The sequence below is a fragment of the Dipodomys merriami genome, unplaced genomic scaffold (assembly GCF_024711535.1).
Source record: "Dipodomys merriami isolate MVZ:Mamm:240054 unplaced genomic scaffold, mDipMer1.0.p SCAF_129, whole genome shotgun sequence".
NCBI classification, from domain to species: domain Eukaryota; kingdom Metazoa; phylum Chordata; class Mammalia; order Rodentia; family Heteromyidae; genus Dipodomys; species Dipodomys merriami.
In genome coordinates, this window is record NW_027202593.1 from 776,216 (window position 1) to 792,337 (window position 16,122).

General features: G+C 41.2%; 1 protein-coding gene across 3 annotated transcripts in view; it reads left to right on the forward strand.

Moving 5' to 3' along the window:
- The first annotated feature begins 24 nt into the window (after positions 1–24).
- LOC138824436 (tubulin-specific chaperone cofactor E-like protein) overlaps positions 25–16,122 on the forward strand; it is a 51,428-nt gene continuing 35,330 nt past the window's right edge. The window contains exon 1 of one of the 3 annotated variants that reach the window (XM_070018286.1): positions 25–229. The gene's annotated coding sequence lies outside the window, so the exon portion shown is untranslated. Of the gene's footprint in view, positions 230–270; positions 419–10,392; positions 10,532–16,122 lie in introns of those variants that run through there. The other 2 variants (XM_070018288.1, XM_070018287.1) reach the window with 2 other exon arrangements.

Here is a 16,122-nt window from a genome sequence, read left to right on the forward strand (position 1 = left end):
CACGTGCGGCGGGGTCACGTGTTGTTGTGGGGCCGTGGAAAGCTGCTTCCGGGTCAATGCAGGACACCGGGCTCCGGCCGCCAGGTTTGGGGCTGAGGTGAAGCGGAGCCCGGGGGCCGGCCTGGAGGGGGCCGGAGGCCGGAGGCCGAGCGGCGGCGACGCGGCCGGGAGGGGGCGAGAGGCGCCGCCCGAGGAGCCGCCGCGGCAGCCCCCGCCTCCCGGGCCGAGGGTGAGTGGGAGCCGGCCGGCCAGCCTGGGCCCGGCGCCGACGACCGCTCCGGGCCGAGGCTCGAGGCGGGGCCGGGCCACCGGGTGCGGGGCGGCCGCAGGGTGTGAGGCCCGGCCAGGGGCGGAGGAGGACCGGGCCTGGCCGGGCCGGAGGGGGAGCGCCTCGGGCCGGGTCGGGAGCCCGCACAAGGTGGGGCCTAGGTGGGGGACAGGCGGGCCGGTACTAGGTGGGGGACAGGCGGGCCGGTACTAGGTGGGGGACAGGCGGGCCGGTCTAAACGGGGGACAGGCAGGCTTGTACTAGGCGGGGGACAGGTGGGCCTGTACTAGGTGGGGGACAGGCGGGCCTGTACTAGGTGGGGGACAGGCGGGCCGGTACTAGGTGGGGGACAGGCGGGCCTGTACTAGGTGGGGGACAGGCGGGTCGGTACTAGGGGGGGACAGGCGGGCCGGTACTAGGTGGGGGACAGGAGGGCCTGTACTAGGTGGGGGACAGGCGGGCCGGTCTAGGTGGGGGACAGGCAGGCCAGCACAGGTGGGGGCCAGGCGGGCCAGTCTAGGTGGGGGACAGGCAGGCCAGTCTAGGTGGGGGACAGGCAGGCCAGTCTAGGTGGGGGACAGGCGGGCCGGTCCAGGGAGGAGTGGGGCCTGGGTCCCTGGAGACCCCCCCACTCCCTTCTTCACCCAGTGCCCTGGGGGCCTGGGGCTGGTAGAAGATGGGAGACTGACTGCTCAGGGGCAGCCTGAGAAATTGGAAACTTGTCTTTGAGCCAGTGAATTAAAAAAAAAAAAAGGAAGGACAGACATGTCCCCAGGGGACAGCCATGGGGGGGGCACTAGGCCCGCACCTTCCAGGGGTGATCAAAGGATGGGACTGCTCCTTGGGACAGTTGTGCCCCCAAGTTGGAAGAGGTGGAGCTGGAGGGGCTGGCAGGCAGGCGGATCGGGCATCTGGAGGAGAGGAAGGACAGTGTGGAGCTTCTCTGTTGGATAGGGCGTGTGGGGTTCTAGGTCCTCTCCTAGGAAGACATGCTGGGAGTTGGTGGTGTGAAGTTCACTGGTGTCTTTTCCTGAGACCTGCTCCAAATTGCATTTGAGGAGAGGTGGCAGGAAGAGTTGGAGGAAGGAGCTTTGTGAACAAGGTTGCTAAGATCCCAACGGCTTGTAGGCACTGCCCAGGGCTGTTTGGGGAGGCTGGCCAGGCATCCTAGCCTGCTGCCTAGCTTTAGCTTGGGCTTGCCTCTGGTCTCTTCTTGTTGGCTTGAGCTCTGAAGCACCCTTCAGTGGGTTTCCACAGGTCTACCTTGAGCAGACAGCTTCAGCCAGGTCTAAGGTCTAAGGTTTCTCTGGCCATTGGATCCTCAGATTTCAGAACTAGCTCTCTAGGGTAGTGGCTTTCAGACTTTTGTTTTTTTAATACTTCACAGTAAGAATACTTCTTATTTTGTAATCTAAAAGATGAAGGTCAAGTTTCCCAAAGCACTGTTTACCCTGATTACATGGGACACTTTCTGATAATTTCAATTATAATTTCATGCATTCTCATTAGAAAAGATCCTGACTGAAGTCCAGCAAATTGGTTTTGTGGGTCACAACTTGCAGTTGGAAAAACGCTGTTCTGAGAGCCATTTCTTTGATTAGTGTCCTGTTGTTAGCTTCCAGAGAACAGGATTGATTGATTCTAAGAACATGGGCTTCCAGGAAAGGATAAGGTGGTCAGCTGGATTGATGCTTACAGCAGGAAGCATGTTGACCCCTGTTTAATCTTTTTTTTTTTTTTTTTTTTGTCGGTCGTGGGGCTTGAACTCTGGGCCTGAGCGCTGTCCCTCAGCTCTTAAGCTCAAGGCGAGTGCTCTACCACTTGAGCTACAGCGCCACTTCCAGTTTTCTGGTGGTTTATTGGAGATAGGAGTCTCACGGTCTCTCCTGCCCGGGCTGGTTTTGAACCGCGATCCTCAGATCTCAGCCTCCTGAGTAGCTAGGATTACAGGCGTGAGCCACCAGCGCCCGGCCCCTGTTTAATCTTAATTCTTGATACTTTATTGTGTGTGTGTGTGTGTGTGTGTGTGTGTGTGTGTATGTATGTATGTGTGTGTGTATGTCTATGTCTATGTCTGTATGTGTGTGTATGCTGATACTGGGGATTGAACTCAGGGCCTGGATGCTGTACGTTAGTTATTTGTTTTTATTTTGTTTTTTTGTTGAGACTGGCATTGTACCACTTGAGCCACAGCTCCACTTCTGGCTTTTTGATGGTAAATAGCCTGGGCTTGCTTCCAATTGTGATCCTCAGATCTCAGCTTTTCTAAGCAGTTAGGATTACAGTTTGAGCCATCACACTGGGGAATTCTTGGTATTTTATGTTGCCTAGTCATTGGGCTGGTGAAATTGTGGGAACATGCCTTTCTTTCTTCTATCTTTTGCTGTGTCTGAGGAATTTGAGAGGCTGAGTTTCATTTAGTCACTTTACATTGTAGTTAAGAAAGTTTTATTTTACCCTTGCAGTGTTGGGAAATACTGATTTGCTTCTGTCTTAAAGACACCCCAACCTTTTTTATTCTAGTAGTATGGCATACTTTGTATTTTTAACTAGAGGTCTAAGGATAAAGTGGTAATGGCTTTGATATGTGTGTGTATGTATGTATATATACATATATATTTATATACTTGAAACTTGATCATAAACTTCAATATAGATTTGAATTAGTTGACATATTAATTCCCTGTGAAAATGATGCTTTTGATATAATAGATGAACTCTTTCCCCAAACAATATTAATTCATAATAAACATTAATGGGCGTTGCTGTGTCCTTTGAAAGTAGTTGCCCTGCCTATTACTACAGGAGGCAGAGTGTCAAATGATGCTGTCTAACTTCAGTGAGTACATTTATAGGGTAAGTATTTAAGACTAGTTTCATCTCATTAATTTTTGTTAAGGATGAGAATGGAATTCAAAGGCACGGTCATCAGAACCAAACGTCATTGGTGGGGATACCATGTTGGTTAGATGCTCTAAGAAAGCATTGTTACTTTAAACTTCTGTGTTGTACATCATTATAGCTTCCTTGCTTGTAACTATTTGTTGATGGCGTCTTGATTGTAATGTTGGTTGGCATCAACCACCTTTTAAAAGTTACCCCTTTTAACCAAGCAAGTAATACTTGCTTTAAAATATTTAACTATCAAGAATGTTGAAAGACAAGATGTTTGGAACAGGAAGGAAGATTGTCATTAATTTGGTTTGGATGAGTGGAAGAGGAATCCTGTATGTGTCAACAAACATTTGTGGAGAACTTATTCTGAGTGATTGTCCTTTTTTTTTTTTTTAATGTTTATATTTCTTTTTCTTGACCCTCAAACTTACAGCAGCCTTTTACAGCAGCCTTTTTTTCCCCCTCATAATTTTTACTTTCAAATTTCTGTGAATTTGCTATTTGTTAGGATATTGTATAAAATGAGTTTGCTGCTCTGAATAATGTTTCATATATATGCTGTTCAAAGCCAGCCCGGGCAGGAAACTCCATGAGACTCTTATCTCCAGTAAACTACTAGAAAACCGGAAGTGGTGGTGTAGCTCAAGGGGTAGAGCACTCGCCTTGAGCTGAAGAGCTGAGGGATAGTGCCCAAGCCCAGAGTTCAAGCCCCACGAACAACCAAAAAAAAAAAAAAGTATCTTTAAACTGATACTGATATGGTTTGGGTTTAATGGATGAGGAAATTAAGCTGGATTTTTAACTTTGCCGTAACATGTAGTCAGGCTGTTCTTGGATCACAGACGTCAGCTGCCATCCGTAACTACAAGTGATTTTTGAGCAGATGCTATTAATGAATTGAAAAATGAATTGAGGTTGATTGGATTTCAGGGCTTTGAAGTCAGCCTAGATTTGAATCCTGGTTATGTCATTTGCTAGCCAAGTGACTATAACTTCACTGTGCTTCAGTCTTGTGACAGGTGAAATGGAGTACCTTTATTTATGAGTGTTGTGAGATTTAAATGAGATGAGTAAATGTGAGTCTATTTTACCTGCTGTTGCCTTGATGACGACTACCACATGTGGTTATCATAGTAATGAAATAGGATTGTGTGGAAAGTCTCAGTTCATCTATTATGAATATATAAGTTGCTCAGAATTCAGGCGTAGAATATTTTCCATTTTAGGTAAACAGATCATGAGCCTCTGTATTATTTGATGACAGGTGCTTTGCCTAATTTAAAGGGATTGGTCTCAAAATAGCAGGTATAGTTTCCCTACTACCCAATGAATAGAATGCATACAGTACTTTCCAAACCAAGGACTTTTGCTTCTTTCCATGTGGCCCTACCAGTCCATCAGTGTGCAGCCCTCGCTTGCACACTGTAGCTCACTACATTGTTCTCTATATTTTTCATTTCTTTCATTTAATTATGCCTGCAGGTGAGTTTTTGTCTCCTTTTCATCTAGAGAATTTCTCCTGTTCTTTTCTGAGACTGCTTTCTGTGTGACTGACCTCCTTGGTGAAGATTGTCACCTTGTCAGTCTTCACAAAGTGCTTTGTTTGCACTGACTGGTACTCTGATTGTTGGGAATAGTTCTTGGCCCTGGCCTACATTTCCGGGATGTTGTCTATAATTAGTCTGCCCTGATAGAGGGAGATGATATTGGCTTTTTGACTCCTATCAGCTCAGTGTTTGCTAGACTTCCCTACTCTCACCTCTCACAATAGTATCTACAATTTATTCACCCGTTAAATATGCCAGGTACTAGATGCTTTCATTTGAAAAAAACTATTTTTGCAACAATGATATATAATTGGTATTAATAACTTTAATTAATGAGGACACTGGCATAGATAAATAAGTTACTCAGCAATTGTAATGAACTCAGGACTAAGTGAAGCCTGCTCTTAAGCATAGTGCCTTTTTAAGAACAGGAGTTTTAAACGAGAGACATAGTTCCATAAAGCAGGGCCTTGTGGCTGTGTGGAACTTTTATTAATAATTCACTAATCCTCCTTAGGAACATGGTTCATAAATACTGTAGCAAAAATATAGTTTAAAACCTTTTAAAATGATGCTTTTCCCGTGACTTCCAAAAGTATTCTTTCTTCTCAATCTTCCATACTTCTTGACATATTTGATTTTATTTCACTGTCAGAAGATATTACTTCAAAATAAAAATTCACCTTTCAGCTCATCCAACAGTGGTTATTGACATGTGCTAGCCATGCTCTGTGAACACTGAACTATATTGACAAATTGCTTGCCTAGTGTGACTCAGTCCTGGTGGAGACCTTGAACATTAAACTAATGTGCTGAGTGGTACAAAGAACAAAAGAAGGCAAAACACTAGGTGATGGTGACATAGATGCCATTTTTGCTGGCGTGATCAGAGGTAGCCTCTTTGAGCAGGTGGCATCTGCCTTGACATTGGAGACTTTTGCATGCTCAGGTGAAGTCACTCTGAAGGTGCCAGGTAAAGTTGGAGAAGTTGAAAGCCAGGGAGTCTGAGGCCTAGTGGGCTAGGAAAAGAATGGCAGGAGTAAGATTAGAAAGGTCAGCAGAGATGGCATTCAAGGAGGCCTTAGAGACTGCTGGAGAGGTTGGCTTTTATTCTAGGCGGGAAAGGAAGATGTTGAGAGTATAAATGGCACCCTATGAGTTGGGGAGAATGATTAATTATACAGCAGTCAGGAGAGACCAAGGATGAGGCTACCAGCAACCCTGTTTTGGTTGATAATGGCTTGAAGTAAAGGAAATGAGAAGAACTGGGCTGACTTGATGGTTTGCATGCATCATTGAGGGGATGTTATGTGGATATGTGAGGAGGAGAAAAATAAAATATAACTTCTGAGAGGGGATTGAGTGAAGGGAACAGATTTGGAGAGGGGGTTTGCGTGTGCCTCTTCTTGGTCATGTCTTTCCTCTATTCTCCCATGACGTCACTATGGAAGGCAGCTTGCCACTATACCACCAGTGCACCCATGATAAAATGATGATAAAATGAGGCTTGTCCTTACAGGATTTTTTTTTAAACATAGGTATGTAATCCTGAATAATAAGATGGCTAATTTTCCTTATTTTTTAAAAATTTGCACAACTGCAATCATAGTGAATATTCTTGTGATTATTTTACCCACTTAACATTGTTTTTTTTAATGATTCATGTTGATGCAGAAGCAGGCATGATGAAATATCAACCGTTAATTCCCATGCTGTGTAACATTTTATGAGTATGTTGTAATATATCCAGTTGTCTGTCATTAGATGAAAAGGCTTTCCCCCCCAAGATTTTCACGGTGTCAAACAACACTGTTGGGCATATTCTTGTGCTTGTCTCCCAGTGTACTTCTGTGTTCTTGAGAAGTGCAGTTACTGAGTCACAAGGTCTGTGACTTTTCACCGTGGCTCGCCAGTGATGTATTACTGTGTTCTGAGATGTGTGTGCCAATGTATACACATTCTAGTAATGAAAAAGTTCTTATTCTTTGGCATTATCTCCAGCATTTGGCATTGTCCGGTTGTTAAGTCTTCCTTATTTAAAATACATCTTCCCGAGATTTTTGTTTTTGGTTCTGAATATTATTGAATATGACCATCTTTACATATATGTACTTACATATATGTATTTACATACACGTTATATGTGTTGGAGGAATCTTTAATCTAGTTTTAGGCTTACATCTTTATGTTTTTAATGTTCTTTGATGATCAAAAGCTTTTCATTTTATAGGCCAACTTTTCCTTTATGGATTTTAAAATATTTTTAAATGGCATTATCTTTGTAAATCAAGATCATGCTTTTATTAAGAAAAATAATTGCTTTCTAATTAAGGGGAAAAGTTTGCCTTTGCAAACTTGTGCAAAACTGAATTTTTTTTCACTGTTGTGAGGTCAGGATTCAGTTTCATTTTATCCTCAGATTGGTGTTCAGTGTCCTAGGATCAATTATAACTCTTATGGGCCATTTTCAATAATGAAGTCATCAGTTAAAGCACATTTATGAAACACATGATATGGACTTGAATGTGAAACTGGCACTTGTTTATGTTCTCAGAACTGAAGCAAGAAGGCAGAATGTGAGCCTGTTCTGCCTCACTGCAAGTGTGTGCATTGGGTGACTCACATGTCCCCTCCTCTGCATATACGTGCAAATGACCACAGATGCCCAAGTGTGGAGAGCCTGCTCAGTGAGAGCAAGACCCTGCGTTCAGATGCCAGTGCTGCCCAAAAGAACAAACAAACCCTCACATATTGATTTGAGAGTTACAAATAAATATTAGCAAATCGGTGGATTAACAAACATGGAATTTGAGAAGCAAGGCTGATTCTGTGGATATTGAGAAAGATGTGGTTTCTTATGAAACCAACAGCTTTAACACTTTCCTCACCACCCTTGCACATATCATTGTGATTTTATTTTAAAAGAGGAATTCCCTACAATGAATCTTTGAATTTTCAGTGACAGATGCCGTTATCCCAGTAAGGAGAACTTTTAAAAAAAATGTTTATTATATTTATATTTATGGTATTGTTATTTAGTTTATACATAAATGTTTGAAACAGATTGAAAGAATTATAACTCTCTGGGAAAAAGTCTAAGTTATTAAACCTTTATTATTGTGACTCATAAGAGGGTCATATTTTCCCCCAAACACCATTGATAACCTAAAGCTTGAGATTTGTAAAGGCAAGTATGCTTTCCAAAAGGAGTATAAATAATGCTTCAATCATTTAGAGACATTCCTCCTCATGAACATTGTTAATGGGCTCTAGGAAACAAATGAAGATTCTATACTTCATAAATCATTATCTCTCCTAAATAGGTTTATCTGTATTCAGATCTGCCAGTGAAATGTTTACATTAAGTAATTGGAGAAGAGTGTCGAGGGTGAACTAGAAATCTCTGACCTGTGTTCATTTTTTTATTTCTTTTTTTTTTTTTTTTTTGTCAGTCGTGGGGCCTGAATTCTGGGCCTGGGCGCTATCCCTCAGCTCTTCAGCTCAAGGCTAGTGCTCTACCACTTGAGCCACAGCACCACTTCTGGCTTTTTTCTTTTTGTTTATGTGGTGCTGAGGAATCAAACCCAGGGCCTCAGGCATGCAAGGCAAGTGCTCTACCACTGAGCCACCTCCCCAGCCCCATTCTTTTATTTCTTAAAAATATATTTTTAGTTATATATGTGTATATATGCATACACACACATATATATATATGTGTGTAATTGGCCATTTTAATGTATATAGTTTAGTAGTGTTAAGTATATACACGTTGTTTTATACCATACAACTCAAGAACTTCATTTTTCCGAACGGAACCTCTGTACCCCTTAAACATAGAATCACCATTTCCCACCCCACTCCACCAGCTTCTGAAGGTCCTTTTTCTCCTTTACATTCTCCATGAATTTGACTACTAGTTAGCTCCTGTAGATGCAGTTGTATAGTGTTTGTTCTTTTGTGCCTGGCTTTTATTCACTTAGCATAGTGTCTTCAAGGTTCAGAGGTATTTCAGCTTGTATCAACATCTTTTTACAGTTGAATAATACTGCATTGTGTGTATAGATTTTCCTTCTCCGTTTCCCCAGTGCTGACACTTGAGTGCTGCTGTGAACATGGCTGTCGCCTTGCACACAGCTGCTCCGAGCCTGGCTTTCAGTTCCTCAGGTATATGCTCAGAAGCAGAGTTTCTGGATCCTGTGGTTATCAGTGTTCACTTTTCAGTTTATTAATAATCCTGTTTTTATATTCTGTGAAATGTACTTGATATGCACAATTAGAAGTGATTAGAAAACCTGCTCATCGCACGTTACAAATTATGTGCAAAATTCCAGTTTGTGATAGATAAACAATATGGTTCTTACCCTGAGCTATCCAGTCTGAGGGTACAAAAAATAAACATGTCAAAATTAAATCACCATGCATGATTTTAATAATGGTATTTTAGATAAAATTGAAAAGATGACATGCCAGTATATGGTTGATGAATTGCTCACTAAATATTCCAGGCAGTAGATACCATGAGCTCAGCTCAAGGAAATATCATTAAGATGAGGTATCTGAGAAGGATTTGTCTTTGAGGCATATTTTGAGTTTGGTTGGTTCTGAAAGAGGTAAAATTGAGATGGGTAGAAAGGTGAGAGCAGATCTTCCCATTTAGGAAGGAATGACTTTATAAATGTTATGCATTTTTACTGTGCTAGCTAATTAATAATAGGCATTAATTAACATAGTCCAGGGACCCAAAAGTTAGTCAGAGCTAACAAAAATTACAAGTAATTCTTCAATCCTATCAATCACACTATGTTCACTGGTAGTGATTGTTAAGTTAATGTTTATTAAATGCCTTGTGCTAAGCAATCTTTATTGATAACGTCTCCATTCTTCAGCAGTTCTATGCACTGGGTATTAGGGGCTCTCTTACCCCTCCTGTGCATGAGCAAAAGGAGACTTGGAGAAATTCGTACTGACCTCCCGCATACAGTGTAGTGGACCCAGTCAAGATTTACTTCTAGGCCATGCAGTCGCATCAGCACTAGCTGCCATTGGACTATATTGCCCTAACTCTGAGCGTAAGAGACTAGTGGCTCATTTTTTAATGGAGTGATCACAGCCTCTCTGTGTGGATGATGATGTAGCATCTGGTAACCCTTGGTTATTAGAGAAGTTTGCAGACTCTAGGTGGCTGCAATGAGAGGTTTGTTTTCTGTTCCTGATGACACTTTTTGTTAATATGGTGGTTTCATTGCTGCTCTGGTGAGCAGAGATAGTGAGGACTGTGAGGACCTAAAACTTTATGATCACAGCTGAAAGAAAACATGCATGTACAATCCATGCAAAGATAAATATTCACTGCTTTTTTGAACGTGATTACATTAGGCTATACTGATATTTTGTTTTTGGTTCAGTTATTTTGATGTGGTCATAAATACTTTGACTGTAAAGGTTTTCATACATTTTAATAAGTTATATTTCTGGGGTTTGAATATGGTGCTATATACTATTGACATGAAATATGCCCTTCTTAATAGAAGTCAGCATGGCTCAGCAGATTAGGGACGCAGAAGGTATGACTTAGCATGCTGGTCAGGCTACTGAAACCTGAGCAAATCCCCTCAGTTTCCTATCCTGTGAATAAAGATAAGTGTTGGTCTCCTTCTGAGAGTGGCTGTGGAAAATTCCCAGGCTTGAAAATGACTGTTAATATCAGTGTAGAGACACTTAGTTTAGGAACACCATCAGTTCCTAAACTGATCCTGCTTTGAGTAAGAGCAACGATAACCCTTTGGAATTCTATCAGATCCAATCTGGGCCAAACAGGAAGGTAGGGGGAGCTGCTAATTTGTTTGGGAGGGAGTTGGGAGTGGAATGGGGAGTATGCAGTGGGGAGCAGCAGGGGAACTCTGCTTGGTGCCTATTGAAGTAAAGCATATGTAAACTGCAAATGTAAACCTTTTCACTTGTGATTGCTGACTGAGTCTTAGTGTTTTATCTTGTATTTCAGAATGCCTTAAATAACTTATTTTGCAGGTATGTAGGTTGTTGGACAACATTTTTGGGCAATGAGAGATATGTAAATCAAAAAGTTTGTGTTTAGGCTTTTGTCTTTGTTGTTAAAAAAAAGAAATGGATGCTTTGGAATATTTCACACAAAGAGGTATTTAAGCTGTATTTTTTCTCTCTCAAAATTCTCCTTAAAATTACTAAATTCTTGGATTAGTACATGTAGGTCAAACATCTCAGGTGTGCTATTTACATACAGTGGAAGGAGGTCACAGAGCCCAGCATATTCACTAAGGTGCTGTGTACCTCAGAAAGCAGTCACATTGTACACAGTGTCATCTTTAGGGTAAAACCTGGGAAGTTCTGAGGCTATCCTTCCCTACTGACTATGAAAGCTGTGGTTTTAGACATCTTTGATATCACTGTGCAATGAAATAAAATGTCCTCTAACATTTGTGGTATTCATTTCCATTCTTTTACAATTAGCTTATATTAATTGTACAAAAGGGTTGCATTATGATTATTTTCATACATACATAGAAAGTACTTTGAAAATCATATTTACCCTTTCATTACTCTTGTTTATTACTCCTCCCTTAAACAAGTTTTAATGGGTTTCACTATCATATTTTTATATACACATACAATTTGTGGTGCTTTTAAGATGGTGGTGCGGTGGTAACAAGTGCCTGAGCCTAGCAATTCAAAGAATTCAAGGAGCCCAGCTCACACTGCATGGGCAGTGTTGCTGATATGACACAGTATTACAGATGGAAGTAGTGTCGTGTACACTTGAGAAAGAGACTTGGAGAAATAGGGTGGGTGGATCTTAGGGTGTGAAATCCTGGAGGCCTGGTGTGCTGTGATAATGAGTTTATCAGCTGTACTCAGGGGTGCATGTGGAATTCTAAGAGCTAAGTTAGTGAATCCTCTAACCGTAATCTGACAGAACAGTTCTAAAGGTTCCCTCAAATTAATTTATTCTCCTTTTCATCCAGAGGGCATCCACTTAGATATATTACATAATGCCCAGGGACAATAGCTGAGATAGAATTGCAGGTATACATACTTTAAGATAAATGAAATTGGAAGCACCATATAGAATGAGACTGTCCAACCTAATTACACTGCCTTGTACTATGTCCTTGAAGTGTTCAGATGAGAGATAGTTGCTGTTCCTGACTTCTCAAAAAGAGTACTAAGGGAATATTTTACAAACCTTAGAAACGATGACATAAGTATGTATTTGTTGATACTCAAATTTTTTCATGTGTGTCATGACAAAAATTCAGGTTATGAAAGTATTGAGAAGAAACTTAATAATTGAGTAAAAAACATATATCTATATGGTCTGGAGAAAGTATTCTGGAAGCATCCAGACCATAAAGTACATCCTCAGACTTTTTCTCCTCCTCAAGTCTGTCACTAGAGTTGTGATACGGCTGTGGCTCTAAGTCTGCTTGAGATAGGAAAGGATTTGTGTTGCTGTGTGCTTATTTTCTAGTTTAGCTAATAAGAAATACTATGTAGTAAAGTTATAGGATTTGTTGTTATCATGGATTGCTTATTTTCTACGGGACATTTAAAAATTCAGATAATAACCTATATTTTTTAAAAAGCATATATTGAGAAAAAAATTTATCAGACCTTTGTGACTAAAAAAAAATATTTCCTGAGGAGAAAAAGAATACACAACACACACACACACACACACACACACACACACACACACACACACACACTTTCTCAGAGTAATTTTATTAGAGATGTTTCTGCTATGAGTCAAAAAGACTGATTTGAAAAACAGAACAAACAGCTAGGTATAGTGATACATCTCTGAACTCCCAGCACTGATAGGTGAAGCAGGAAGATAGTGAGTTCAAGGTCAACCTGGGTCACAGAGCAAGACCCTGTCTTAAAGCATACATTTCAACCTTTCTAAAATATCCACGAATCTGACAGGGTTTGAGTTCAGTGGCAGAGTATTCAAAAACAGCTCAAAGTAAAAGTTTGTGCTTTAAAAAAAAAAAAAAAACCTGCAGAAATTAAGAAAGCTAGGTATCCCAAGAGATTCTCGAAAGCTGTCTAGGGGAATTTCTACTTCAGTTTTTGTTTTATTAACTGTTGATGATCTCTCACCCCCCTTCCCCAGATTTAGCCTACAGATTTCTTTCTCCTTTGTTCTTAAGGAAAAGGTAACGCCTTTCAACCCTTGTATTTTTTCATCAGCAGTCTCCTCTCTTCCCCTTTGCTCGTAAAGTCTGTTTTATTTTATTCGGAGACAGGTTCTCCCTGTGTGGCCAAGGCAGGCCTTTGAACTTGCTGTCCTCCTCCCTGAGATTACAGGTGTGCTGGGAGAGCAAGCATGTGCCACCACGCCACCACTCTGGCTCCCAGAGATGGGGAGCCCTTTGCTGCCCAGGGCCATTGGGTGTTTATAACATAGGGTAGATGTGTAGAGGGCAGGTAATCAAACGCATTATTTGTGTCTCAAGTAATAGGTCACACACCAAGTGATTTTGTGGGGCCCCTGCCCTGTGTCTCAAGATGTACTCCCTACTTACTGTCTCCACAGCTTCCTGCATTCTGGTTTCTTGACTTCCATGAGAAGTCAACACATTGATTGCCCAATCCTCTGGAGATTTTACTTAAAGTTCTTGTCATTTTGACTATTCTCTGTATACAGTGCTCTGGAACTTTGCACTCTGCTCACAGTGATCTTTCAAAAATGTTCTTTAGCTCTGCAGTGTAGGATTGAGGCTGAACAAGGTTAGTTCGCCATGATCTCACCACATGACTCAGTGGTGGAGTCTGTTTGTCCACAGTATCATTGACAGTCACATTCAGGCCTCTCTCTGTTCGTGAACCAGCTTCTCCCATACATGGATGTCTCCTCTGCCCTGTAAGCCCGCTCTTCATAGTTCACCTCCTTTCTTCATCTCATGACAGATGGTCACCACTTCTTGGGCTTGCATTCATTGTTTGAGTGGCTTGTTTTCAGTAGTGCTGTCACATGTATTTCCTTTTAGATTGGGAGTGCCCTGAAGGCAGGGTTTGTGTTTATCTCCTGCCCTTTTAGGGGTAGCACAGCATTTGGCACACATTCGTTGTCTAGTAAATGTCTGTTGAACTGAACTGATGAAGGATTTCTATGCACCTACTTTATACTGAAATGAATGGGCAAATAAGCCCATAGTACAGTATGAAAATGGGCAAATAAGCCCATAGTACAGCATGAAAAGAAACAGCAAACTGAGTGCATTTGTTGGCATCATTTTTGCTGAACAATTGGTAAGGAGATTCTCATCCTCGGATGGCCTGGTGAAGGAGACAGAAACCTAAGGGGAGGAAGATCCCAGTGTGAAATACCATCTGACCAAAGAACCTAAACAGGAAGCATGGGGCCTTTGGCCAAAATGCTTAGTCTGTTTTGTTTTCAAATATTATTTACAAAATATTGACAAAGAAGCTTTTATAATATAGGGTTTGGGTTTTTTTTTTGCTTTAATAAATAAATAAAATTGATTTGCTATATATGAGTGCCTGAAAGTAATTTTAAACTGTATATTTTCCTTTTATGAAAACTATGAAGATTTCTCTTGAACATTTAGTTTTATTCTAAGTTAATATGTATTTTGATTACCATGATTGTTTTTTCAAAAGAATTACCCAGTTCTCAGCCATCTACTATTCCTTAAACATGAAGCCCATAGGAGTGACTTCCTGCTGGTCCTTGGCATTCTCCGTCATCAGTGGCCACCTGGTACCCTGGAGTTGCCAGGCTTCACCAGCATCCCTGACTCCTAGTGCAGTTGTGCCTGCAGTGAGGATAATTTGGATGAAGTTGGGTTACTTTCATGAACGTGGCGAGCAAAGGCAGTGGATATTCTCCTGACCCCTCTGCAGTCCAGAGTGGAGCTCTGGCTTTGTTGCCATGGAAACCACAGTGAAAGAATACAGAATGAAAGTTTGGGGTAGTCACCTTCCCATCCATCTGCCCTCCCAGTCCCTGCCCATCTCTCACTCCTTGTAGCTGAGTTCCTGTTACCTCTGCATGTTTTTACTTTCTTGATTCCATTTTATCAAATGTTTCTGTTTATCCATTTTTCTCTTCTTCCCCAATTCCTTTAAAATTTGTTATTCTGAATTCTACATACAAGATTTTCAACTTGGAATAGTTTTCATAGAAACTTTGTAATAATGAGGAAGTTAAATTCCATTGACAAATTATTAAGTCATTCCCAGATAGGTTACTTTAAAATAGTTTACATTTTGAAAGACAGCATGTGGATCTGGTGAGCTCAACGAAGTAACTTTTTTCTCCTTTCATCTTCTTTTTTTTTCTCTGGAGTCAACTATTGGTACTTCTTTTACTTATTTCTGTTGTTATTTTCCCCCCTCTACTGTTAGCCAATAAATCTATTTTTATAAGACTTAAAATTTCTATTTTGTCAGTCTGTAAGGTAGTCTTTACATCTCTCAAGCTGTGAGTGTGGCTTGTAGTACTTACACTTTATGAAGTATACTACTGTACATTGTTTCTTGGTGAAATAAATATTGATGTTGCATACCAGCGTAAGATTATATCTTGTGTATCTTCCAGTGTTAGTGGTTAGATTTGGTCTGTTTTGTTTTTAGTTGGAACTCATTCCATTAGCGTGGAACTCATTCCATACCAATTTTGATCTGATTCTTTTATGGGAACATAAAGTACAGATTGTTGGGTAGTGATTGAGGGTACTTAGGTGACTGGGCGTCCGGTTCCGATAATAATCCACCTGGCAAAAGTGCTGTGAGCACTTTATCCTCCAACTTGTGCTTTTTTTCTGACTTTTTGCAAGTGCTTTCCAAGGGGATATTATACTCTGGGTCCTGAGGCACAAAGGATTTGAGATTTTCACAGGCATGCCCCTCTACTTGGTAATGGAACCAAGCAACATCACTCAAGATTCTTGGCTCTCTGGCTCTAGCCATCAATTCAGAACACTTTTACAAATGCATTAGAACTGCCAACTATAGAGGTAGACTGGTGTAATTTGACACTAGCTATTTCCAGAAAGTCATAGATTACCCACCAACCCCCAAAACCCTTTCAAAAGGCTCCAGTTAAAGATCTTTTTCCATTCTGCATTTCCTCATTTTTTTCAGTCTTCTTGGTTTTCAGCCCTCTTTTCCCACCTACTGTTCCTCCTCATACTGTCCCAACAGACTTTGAGTAGATTCATGTTACCAATCCATTTTGCAGTTGTAGTGTTCTAATTCAAAGCTCATGTATTCCCATGTGGTTCATCTGCGTCCCTAGGAAGCCAGTTTAGTAGAACATCCTGTAAAATCACTATTGAAGGCACCTTGTGTCCCTTTATAGTCTTAGAAAATAGTATGTTTGTATCTTTAAAATATATGTATAATATG